Here is a 9,913-nt window from a genome sequence, read left to right as displayed (position 1 = left end):
TACGCGGCGCGTCTCGGCGCTTCGAACAGCTCCGGTGTCCCCATTATTTTCGATTTACGGCTAAAATAAATTTTTCTAATTTTTTTCAATAACATATTCTTGCTTAAATAACTTTTTTACATAGGGATTAAGCATTTAGAACGATACATTGTTTAAAATAATGGCACTTTACTCTTGACATTTTACGGTTTTTTCAATTTTCTGAAAAATCCTACCATTAGATTTTTTTAAAAATACGATATTCTTGCTTAACTAACGTTTCTACATAGGGATTAAGCATTTAGAACGAAATCTAATGTAGGAAAATGGTACTTTACTCTTGATCGGTACGTTGGGACTTAGAAAATATTCGGCCGTACGCGGCGCGTCTCGGCGCTTCGAACAGCTCCGGTGTCCCCATTATTTTCGATTTACGGCTAAAATAAATTTTTCTAATTTTTTTCAATAACATATTCTTGCTTAAATAACTTTTTTACATAGGGATTAAGCATTTAGAACGATACATTGTTTAAAATAATGGCACTTTACTCTTGACATTTTACGGTTTTTTCAATTTTCTGAAAAATCCTATCATTAGATTTTTTTAAAAATACGATATTCTTGCTTAACTAACGTTTCTACATAGGGATTAAGCATTTAGAACGAAATCTAATGTCAGAAAATGGCACTTTACTCTTGACATTTTTCGGTTTTTTCAATTTTCTGGAAAATCCTATCATTAGATTTTTTTAAAAATACGATATTCTTGCTTAACTAACGTTTTTACATAGGGATTAAGCATTTAGAACGAAATCTAATGTAGGAAAATGGTACTTTACTCTTGATCGGTACGTTGGGACTTAGAAAATATTCGGCCGTACGCGGCGCGTCTCGGCGCTTCGAACAGCTCCGGTGTCCCCATTATTTTCGATTTACGGCTAAAATAAATTTTTCTAATTTTTTTCAATAACATATTCTTGCTTAAATAACTTTTTTACATAGGGATTAAGCATTTAGAACGATATAATGTTTAAAATAAGGGCACTTTACTCTTGACATTTTACGGTTTTTTCAATTTTCTGAAAAATCCTACCATTAGATTTTTTTAAAAATACGATATTCTTGCTTAACTAACGTTTCTACATAGGGATTAAGCATTTAGAACGAAATCTAATGTCAGAAAATGGCACTTTACTCTTGACATTTTTCGGTTTTTTCAATTTTCTGGAAAATCCTATCATTAGATTTTTTTAAAAATACGATATTCTTGCTTAACTAACGTTTTTACATAGGGATTAAGCATTTAGAACGAAATCTAATGTAGGAAAATGGTACTTTACTCTTGACCGGTACGTTGGGACTTTGAAAATATTCGGGCGTTCCAATCGCTCGTCTGTTGCATCATAGCGCGTCTCGGCGCAATCGACCGATTCGCTCGACCCATTATTTTCGATTTACGGCTAAAATAAATTTTTCTCATTTTATTCAATAACATATTCTTGCTTAGATAACTTTTTTACATAGGGATTAAGCATTTAGAACGATATAATGTTTAAAATAAGGGCACTTTACTCTTGACATTTTACGGTTTTTTCAATTTTCTGAAAAATCCTATCATTAGATTTTTTTAAAAATACGATAATCTTGCATAACTAACGTTTCTACATAGGGATTAAGCATTTAGAACGAAATCTAATGTCAGAAAATGGCACTTTACTCTTGACATTTTTCGGTTTTTTCAATTTTCTGGAAAATCCTATCATTAGATTTTTTTTAAAATACGATATTCTTGCTTAACTAACGTTTTTACATAGGGATTAAGCATTTAGAACGAAATCTAATGTAGGAAAATGGTACTTTACTCTTGACCGGTACGTTGGGACTTTGAAAATATTCGGGCGTTCCAATCGCTCGTCTGTTGCATCATAGCGCGTCTCGGCGCAATCGACCGATTCGCTCGACCCATTATTTTCGATTTACGGCTAAAATAAATTTTTCTCATTTTATTCAATAACATATTCTTGCTTAGATAACTTTTTTACATAGGGATTAAGCATTTAGAACGATATAATGTTTAAAATAAGGGCACTTTACTCTTGACATTTTACGGTTTTTTCAATTTTCTGAAAAATCCTACCATTAGATTTTTTTAAAAATACGATATTCTTGCTTAACTAACGTTTCTACATAGGGATTAAGCATTTAGAACGAAATCTAATGTCAGAAAATGGCACTTTACTCTTGACATTTTTCGGTTTTTTCAATTTTCTGGAAAATCCTATCATTAGATTTTTTTTAAAATACGATATTCTTGCTTAACTAACGTTTTTACATAGGGATTAAGCATTTAGAACGAAATCTAATGTAGGAAAATGGTACTTTACTCTTGACCGGTACGTTGGGACTTTGAAAATATTCGGGCGTTCCAATCGCTCGTCTGTTGCATCATAGCGCGTCTCGGCGCAATCGACCGATTCGCTCGACCCATTATTTTCGATTTACGGCTAAAATAAATTTTTCTCATTTTATTCAATAACATATTCTTGCTTAGATAACTTTTTTACATAGGGATTAAGCATTTAGAACGATATAATGTTTAAAATAAGGGCACTTTACTCTTGACATTTTACGGTTTTTTCAATTTTCTGAAAAATCCTACCATTAGATTTTTTTAAAAATACGATATTCTTGCTTAACTAACGTTTCTACATAGGGATTAAGCATTTAGAACGAAATCTAATGTCAGAAAATGGCACTTTACTCTTGACATTTTTCGGTTTTTTCAATTTTCTGGAAAATCCTATCATTAGATTTTTTTTAAAATACGATATTCTTGCTTAACTAACGTTTTTACATAGGGATTAAGCATTTAGAACGAAATCTAATGTAGGAAAATGGTACTTTACTCTTGACCGGTACGTTGGGACTTTGAAAATATTCGGGCGTTCCAATCGCTCGTCTGTTGCATCATAGCGCGTCTCGGCGCAATCGACCGATTCGCTCGACCCATTATTTTCGATTTACGGCTAAAATAAATTTTTCTCATTTTATTCAATAACATATTCTTGCTTAGATAACTTTTTTACATAGGGATTAAGCATTTAGAACGATATAATGTTTAAAATAAGGGCACTTTACTCTTGACATTTTACGGTTTTTTCAATTTTCTGAAAAATCCTACCATTAGATTTTTTTAAAAATACGATATTCTTGCTTAACTAACGTTTCTACATAGGGATTAAGCATTTAGAACGAAATCTAATGTCAGAAAATGGCACTTTACTCTTGACATTTTTCGGTTTTTTCAATTTTCTGGAAAATCCTATCATTAGATTTTTTTAAAAATACGATATTCTTGCTTAACTAACGTTTTTACATAGGGATTAAGCATTTAGAACGAAATCTAATGTAGGAAAATGGTACTTTACTCTTGATCGGTACGTTGGGACTTAGAAAATATTCGGCCGTACGCGGCGCGTCTCGGCGCTTCGAACAGCTCCGGTGTCCCCATTATTTTCGATTTACGGCTAAAATAAATTTTTCTAATTTTTTTCAATAACATATTCTTGCTTAAATAACTTTTTTACATAGGGATTAAGCATTTAGAACGATACATTGTTTAAAATAATGGCACTTTACTCTTGACATTTTACGGTTTTTTCAATTTTCTGAAAAATCCTATCATTAGATTTTTTTAAAAATACGATATTCTTGCTTAACTAACGTTTCTACATAGGGATTAAGCATTTAGAACGAAATCTAATGTCAGAAAATGGCACTTTACTCTTGACATTTTTCGGTTTTTTCAATTTTCTGGAAAATCCTATCATTAGATTTTTTTAAAAATACGATATTCTTGCTTAACTAACGTTTTTACATAGGGATTAAGCATTTAGAACGAAATCTAATGTAGGAAAATGGTACTTTACTCTTGATCGGTACGTTAGGACTTAGAAAATATTCGGCCGTACGCGGCGCGTCTCGGCGCTTCGAACAGCTCCGGTGTCCCCATTATTTTCGATTTACGGCTAAAATAAATTTTTCTAATTTTTTTCAATAACATATTCTTGCTTAAATAACTTTTTTACATAGGGATTAAGCATTTAGAACGATACATTGTTTAAAATAATGGCACTTTACTCTTGACATTTTACGGTTTTTTCAATTTTCTGAAAAATCCTATCATTAGATTTTTTTAAAAATACGATATTCTTGCTTAACTAACGTTTCTACATAGGGATTAAGCATTTAGAACGAAATCTAATGTCAGAAAATGGCACTTTACTCTTGACATTTTTCGGTTTTTTCAATTTTCTGGAAAATCCTATCATTAGATTTTTTTAAAAATACGATATTCTTGCTTAACTAACGTTTTTACAAAGGGATTAAGCATTTAGAACGAAATCTAATGTAGGAAAATGGTACTTTACTCTTGATCGGTACGTTGGGACTTTGAAAATATTCGGGCGTTCCAATCGCTCGTCTGTTGCATCATAGCGCGTCTCGGCGCAATCGACCGATTCGCTCGACCCATTATTTTCGATTTACGGCTAAAATAAATTTTTCTCATTTTATTCAATAACATATTCTTGCTTAGATAACTTTTTTACATAGGGATTAAGCATTTAGAACGATATAATGTTTAAAATAAGGGCACTTTACTCTTGACATTTTACGGTTTTTTCAATTTTCTGAAAAATCCTATCATTAGATTTTTTTAAAAATACGATAATCTTGCATAACTAACGTTTCTACATAGGGATTAAGCATTTAGAACGAAATCTAATGTCAGAAAATGGCACTTTACTCTTGACATTTTTCGGTTTTTTCAATTTTCTGGAAAATCCTATCATTAGATTTTTTTTAAAATACGATATTCTTGCTTAACTAACGTTTTTACATAGGGATTAAGCATTTAGAACGAAATCTAATGTAGGAAAATGGTACTTTACTCTTGACCGGTACGTTGGGACTTTGAAAATATTCGGGCGTTCCAATCGCTCGTCTGTTGCATCATAGCGCGTCTCGGCGCAATCGACCGATTCGCTCGACCCATTATTTTCGATTTACGGCTAAAATAAATTTTTCTCATTTTATTCAATAACATATTCTTGCTTAGATAACTTTTTTACATAGGGATTAAGCATTTAGAACGATATAATGTTTAAAATAAGGGCACTTTACTCTTGACATTTTACGGTTTTTTCAATTTTCTGAAAAATCCTACCATTAGATTTTTTTAAAAATACGATATTCTTGCTTAACTAACGTTTCTACATAGGGATTAAGCATTTAGAACGAAATCTAATGTCAGAAAATGGCACTTTACTCTTGACATTTTTCGGTTTTTTCAATTTTCTGGAAAATCCTATCATTAGATTTTTTTTAAAATACGATATTCTTGCTTAACTAACGTTTTTACATAGGGATTAAGCATTTAGAACGAAATCTAATGTAGGAAAATGGTACTTTACTCTTGACCGGTACGTTGGGACTTTGAAAATATTCGGGCGTTCCAATCGCTCGTCTGTTGCATCATAGCGCGTCTCGGCGCAATCGACCGATTCGCTCGACCCATTATTTTCGATTTACGGCTAAAATAAATTTTTCTCATTTTATTCAATAACATATTCTTGCTTAGATAACTTTTTTACATAGGGATTAAGCATTTAGAACGATATAATGTTTAAAATAAGGGCACTTTACTCTTGACATTTTACGGTTTTTTCAATTTTCTGAAAAATCCTACCATTAGATTTTTTTAAAAATACGATATTCTTGCTTAACTAACGTTTCTACATAGGGATTAAGCATTTAGAACGAAATCTAATGTCAGAAAATGGCACTTTACTCTTGACATTTTTCGGTTTTTTCAATTTTCTGGAAAATCCTATCATTAGATTTTTTTAAAAATACGATATTCTTGCTTAACTAACGTTTTTACAAAGGGATTAAGCATTTAGAACGAAATCTAATGTAGGAAAATGGTACTTTACTCTTGATCGGTACGTTGGGACTTTGAAAATATTCGGGCGTTCCAATCGCTCGTCTGTTGCATCATAGCGCGTCTCGGCGCAATCGACCGATTCGCTCGACCCATTATTTTCGATTTACGGCTAAAATAAATTTTTCTCATTTTATTCAATAACATATTCTTGCTTAGATAACTTTTTTACATAGGGATTAAGCATTTAGAACGATATAATGTTTAAAATAAGGGCACTTTACTCTTGACATTTTACGGTTTTTTCAATTTTCTGAAAAATCCTACCATTAGATTTTTTTAAAAATACGATATTCTTGCTTAACTAACGTTTCTACATAGGGATTAAGCATTTAGAACGAAATCTAATGTCAGAAAATGGCACTTTACTCTTGACATTTTTCGGTTTTTTCAATTTTCTGGAAAATCCTATCATTAGATTTTTTTAAAAATACGATATTCTTGCTTAACTAACGTTTTTACATAGGGATTAAGCATTTAGAACGAAATCTAATGTAGGAAAATGGTACTTTACTCTTGACCGGTACGTTGGGACTTAGAAAATATTCGGCCGTACGCGGCGCGTCTCGGCGCTTCGAACAGCTCCGGTGTCCCCATTATTTTCGATTTACGGCTAAAATAAATTTTTCTAATTTTTTTCAATAACATATTCTTGCTTAAATAACTTTTTTACATAGGGATTAAGCATTTAGAACGATACATTGTTTAAAATAATGGCACTTTACTCTTGACATTTTACGGTTTTTTCAATTTTCTGAAAAATCCTATCATTAGATTTTTTTAAAAATACGATATTCTTGCTTAACTAACGTTTCTACATAGGGATTAAGCATTTAGAACGAAATCTAATGTCAGAAAATGGCACTTTACTCTTGACATTTTTCGGTTTTTTCAATTTTCTGGAAAATCCTATCATTAGATTTTTTTAAAAATACGATATTCTTGCTTAACTAACGTTTTTACAAAGGGATTAAGCATTTAGAACGAAATCTAATGTAGGAAAATGGTACTTTACTCTTGATCGGTACGTTGGGACTTTGAAAATATTCGGGCGTTCCAATCGCTCGTCTGTTGCATCATAGCGCGTCTCGGCGCAATCGACCGATTCGCTCGACCCATTATTTTCGATTTACGGCTAAAATAAATTTTTCTCATTTTATTCAATAACATATTCTTGCTTAGATAACTTTTTTACATAGGGATTAAGCATTTAGAACGATATAATGTTTAAAATAAGGGCACTTTACTCTTGACATTTTACGGTTTTTTCAATTTTCTGAAAAATCCTACCATTAGATTTTTTTAAAAATACGATATTCTTGCTTAACTAACGTTTCTACATAGGGATTAAGCATTTAGAACGAAATCTAATGTCAGAAAATGGCACTTTACTCTTGACATTTTTCGGTTTTTTCAATTTTCTGGAAAATCCTATCATTAGATTTTTTTAAAAATACGATATTCTTGCTTAACTAACGTTTTTACATAGGGATTAAGCATTTAGAACGAAATCTAATGTAGGAAAATGGTACTTTACTCTTGACCGGTACGTTGGGACTTTGAAAATATTCGGGCGTTCCAATCGCTCGTCTGTTGCATCATAGCGCGTCTCGGCGCAATCGACCGATTCGCTCGACCCATTATTTTCGATTTACGGCTAAAATAAATTTTTCTCATTTTATTCAATAACATATTCTTGCTTAGATAACTTTTTTACATAGGGATTAAGCATTTAGAACGATATAATGTTTAAAATAAGGGCACTTTACTCTTGACATTTTACGGTTTTTTCAATTTTCTGAAAAATCCTATCATTAGATTTTTTTAAAAATACGATAATCTTGCATAACTAACGTTTCTACATAGGGATTAAGCATTTAGAACGAAATCTAATGTCAGAAAATGGCACTTTACTCTTGACATTTTTCGGTTTTTTCAATTTTCTGGAAAATCCTATCATTAGATTTTTTTTAAAATACGATATTCTTGCTTAACTAACGTTTTTACATAGGGATTAAGCATTTAGAACGAAATCTAATGTAGGAAAATGGTACTTTACTCTTGACCGGTACGTTGGGACTTTGAAAATATTCGGGCGTTCCAATCGCTCGTCTGTTGCATCATAGCGCGTCTCGGCGCAATCGACCGATTCGCTCGACCCATTATTTTCGATTTACGGCTAAAATAAATTTTTCTCATTTTATTCAATAACATATTCTTGCTTAGATAACTTTTTTACATAGGGATTAAGCATTTAGAACGATATAATGTTTAAAATAAGGGCACTTTACTCTTGACATTTTACGGTTTTTTCAATTTTCTGAAAAATCCTACCATTAGATTTTTTTAAAAATACGATATTCTTGCTTAACTAACGTTTCTACATAGGGATTAAGCATTTAGAACGAAATCTAATGTCAGAAAATGGCACTTTACTCTTGACATTTTTCGGTTTTTTCAATTTTCTGGAAAATCCTATCATTAGATTTTTTTTAAAATACGATATTCTTGCTTAACTAACGTTTTTACATAGGGATTAAGCATTTAGAACGAAATCTAATGTAGGAAAATGGTACTTTACTCTTGACCGGTACGTTGGGACTTTGAAAATATTCGGGCGTTCCAATCGCTCGTCTGTTGCATCATAGCGCGTCTCGGCGCAATCGACCGATTCGCTCGACCCATTATTTTCGATTTACGGCTAAAATAAATTTTTCTCATTTTATTCAATAACATATTCTTGCTTAGATAACTTTTTTACATAGGGATTAAGCATTTAGAACGATATAATGTTTAAAATAAGGGCACTTTACTCTTGACATTTTACGGTTTTTTCAATTTTCTGAAAAATCCTATCATTAGATTTTTTTAAAAATACGATAATCTTGCTTAACTAACGTTTCTACATAGGGATTAAGCATTTAGAACGAAATCTAATGTCAGAAAATGGCACTTTACTCTTGACATTTTTCGGTTTTTTCAATTTTCTGGAAAATCCTATCATTAGATTTTTTTTAAAATACGATATTCTTGCTTAACTAACGTTTTTACATAGGGATTAAGCATTTAGAACGAAATCTAATGTAGGAAAATGGTACTTTACTCTTGACCGGTACGTTGGGACTTTGAAAATATTCGGGCGTTCCAATCGCTCGTCTGTTGCATCATAGCGCGTCTCGGCGCAATCGACCGATTCGCTCGACCCATTATTTTCGATTTACGGCTAAAATAAATTTTTCTCATTTTATTCAATAACATATTCTTGCTTAGATAACTTTTTTACATAGGGATTAAGCATTTAGAACGATATAATGTTTAAAATAAGGGCACTTTACTCTTGACATTTTACGGTTTTTTCAATTTTCTGAAAAATCCTACCATTAGATTTTTTTAAAAATACGATATTCTTGCTTAACTAACGTTTCTACATAGGGATTAAGCATTTAGAACGAAATCTAATGTCAGAAAATGGCACTTTACTCTTGACATTTTTCGGTTTTTTCAATTTTCTGGAAAATCCTATCATTAGATTTTTTTAAAAATACGATATTCTTGCTTAACTAACGTTTTTACATAGGGATTAAGCATTTAGAACGAAATCTAATGTAGGAAAATGGTACTTTACTCTTGATCGGTACGTTGGGACTTAGAAAATATTCGGCCGTACGCGGCGCGTCTCGGCGCTTCGAACAGCTCCGGTGTCCCCATTATTTTCGATTTACGGCTAAAATAAATTTTTCTAATTTTTTTCAATAACATATTCTTGCTTAAATAACTTTTTTACATAGGGATTAAGCATTTAGAACGATACATTGTTTAAAATAATGGCACTTTACTCTTGACATTTTACGGTTTTTTCAATTTTCTGAAAAATCCTATCATTAGATTTTTTTAAAAATACGATATTCTTGCTTAACTAACGTTTCTACA

The sequence above is a fragment of the Megalopta genalis genome, unplaced genomic scaffold (assembly GCF_051020955.1).
Source record: "Megalopta genalis isolate 19385.01 unplaced genomic scaffold, iyMegGena1_principal scaffold0225, whole genome shotgun sequence".
In the NCBI taxonomy this organism is placed as follows: Eukaryota; Metazoa; Arthropoda; class Insecta; order Hymenoptera; family Halictidae; genus Megalopta; species Megalopta genalis.
Note: the sequence above shows the minus strand (reverse complement) of the source record.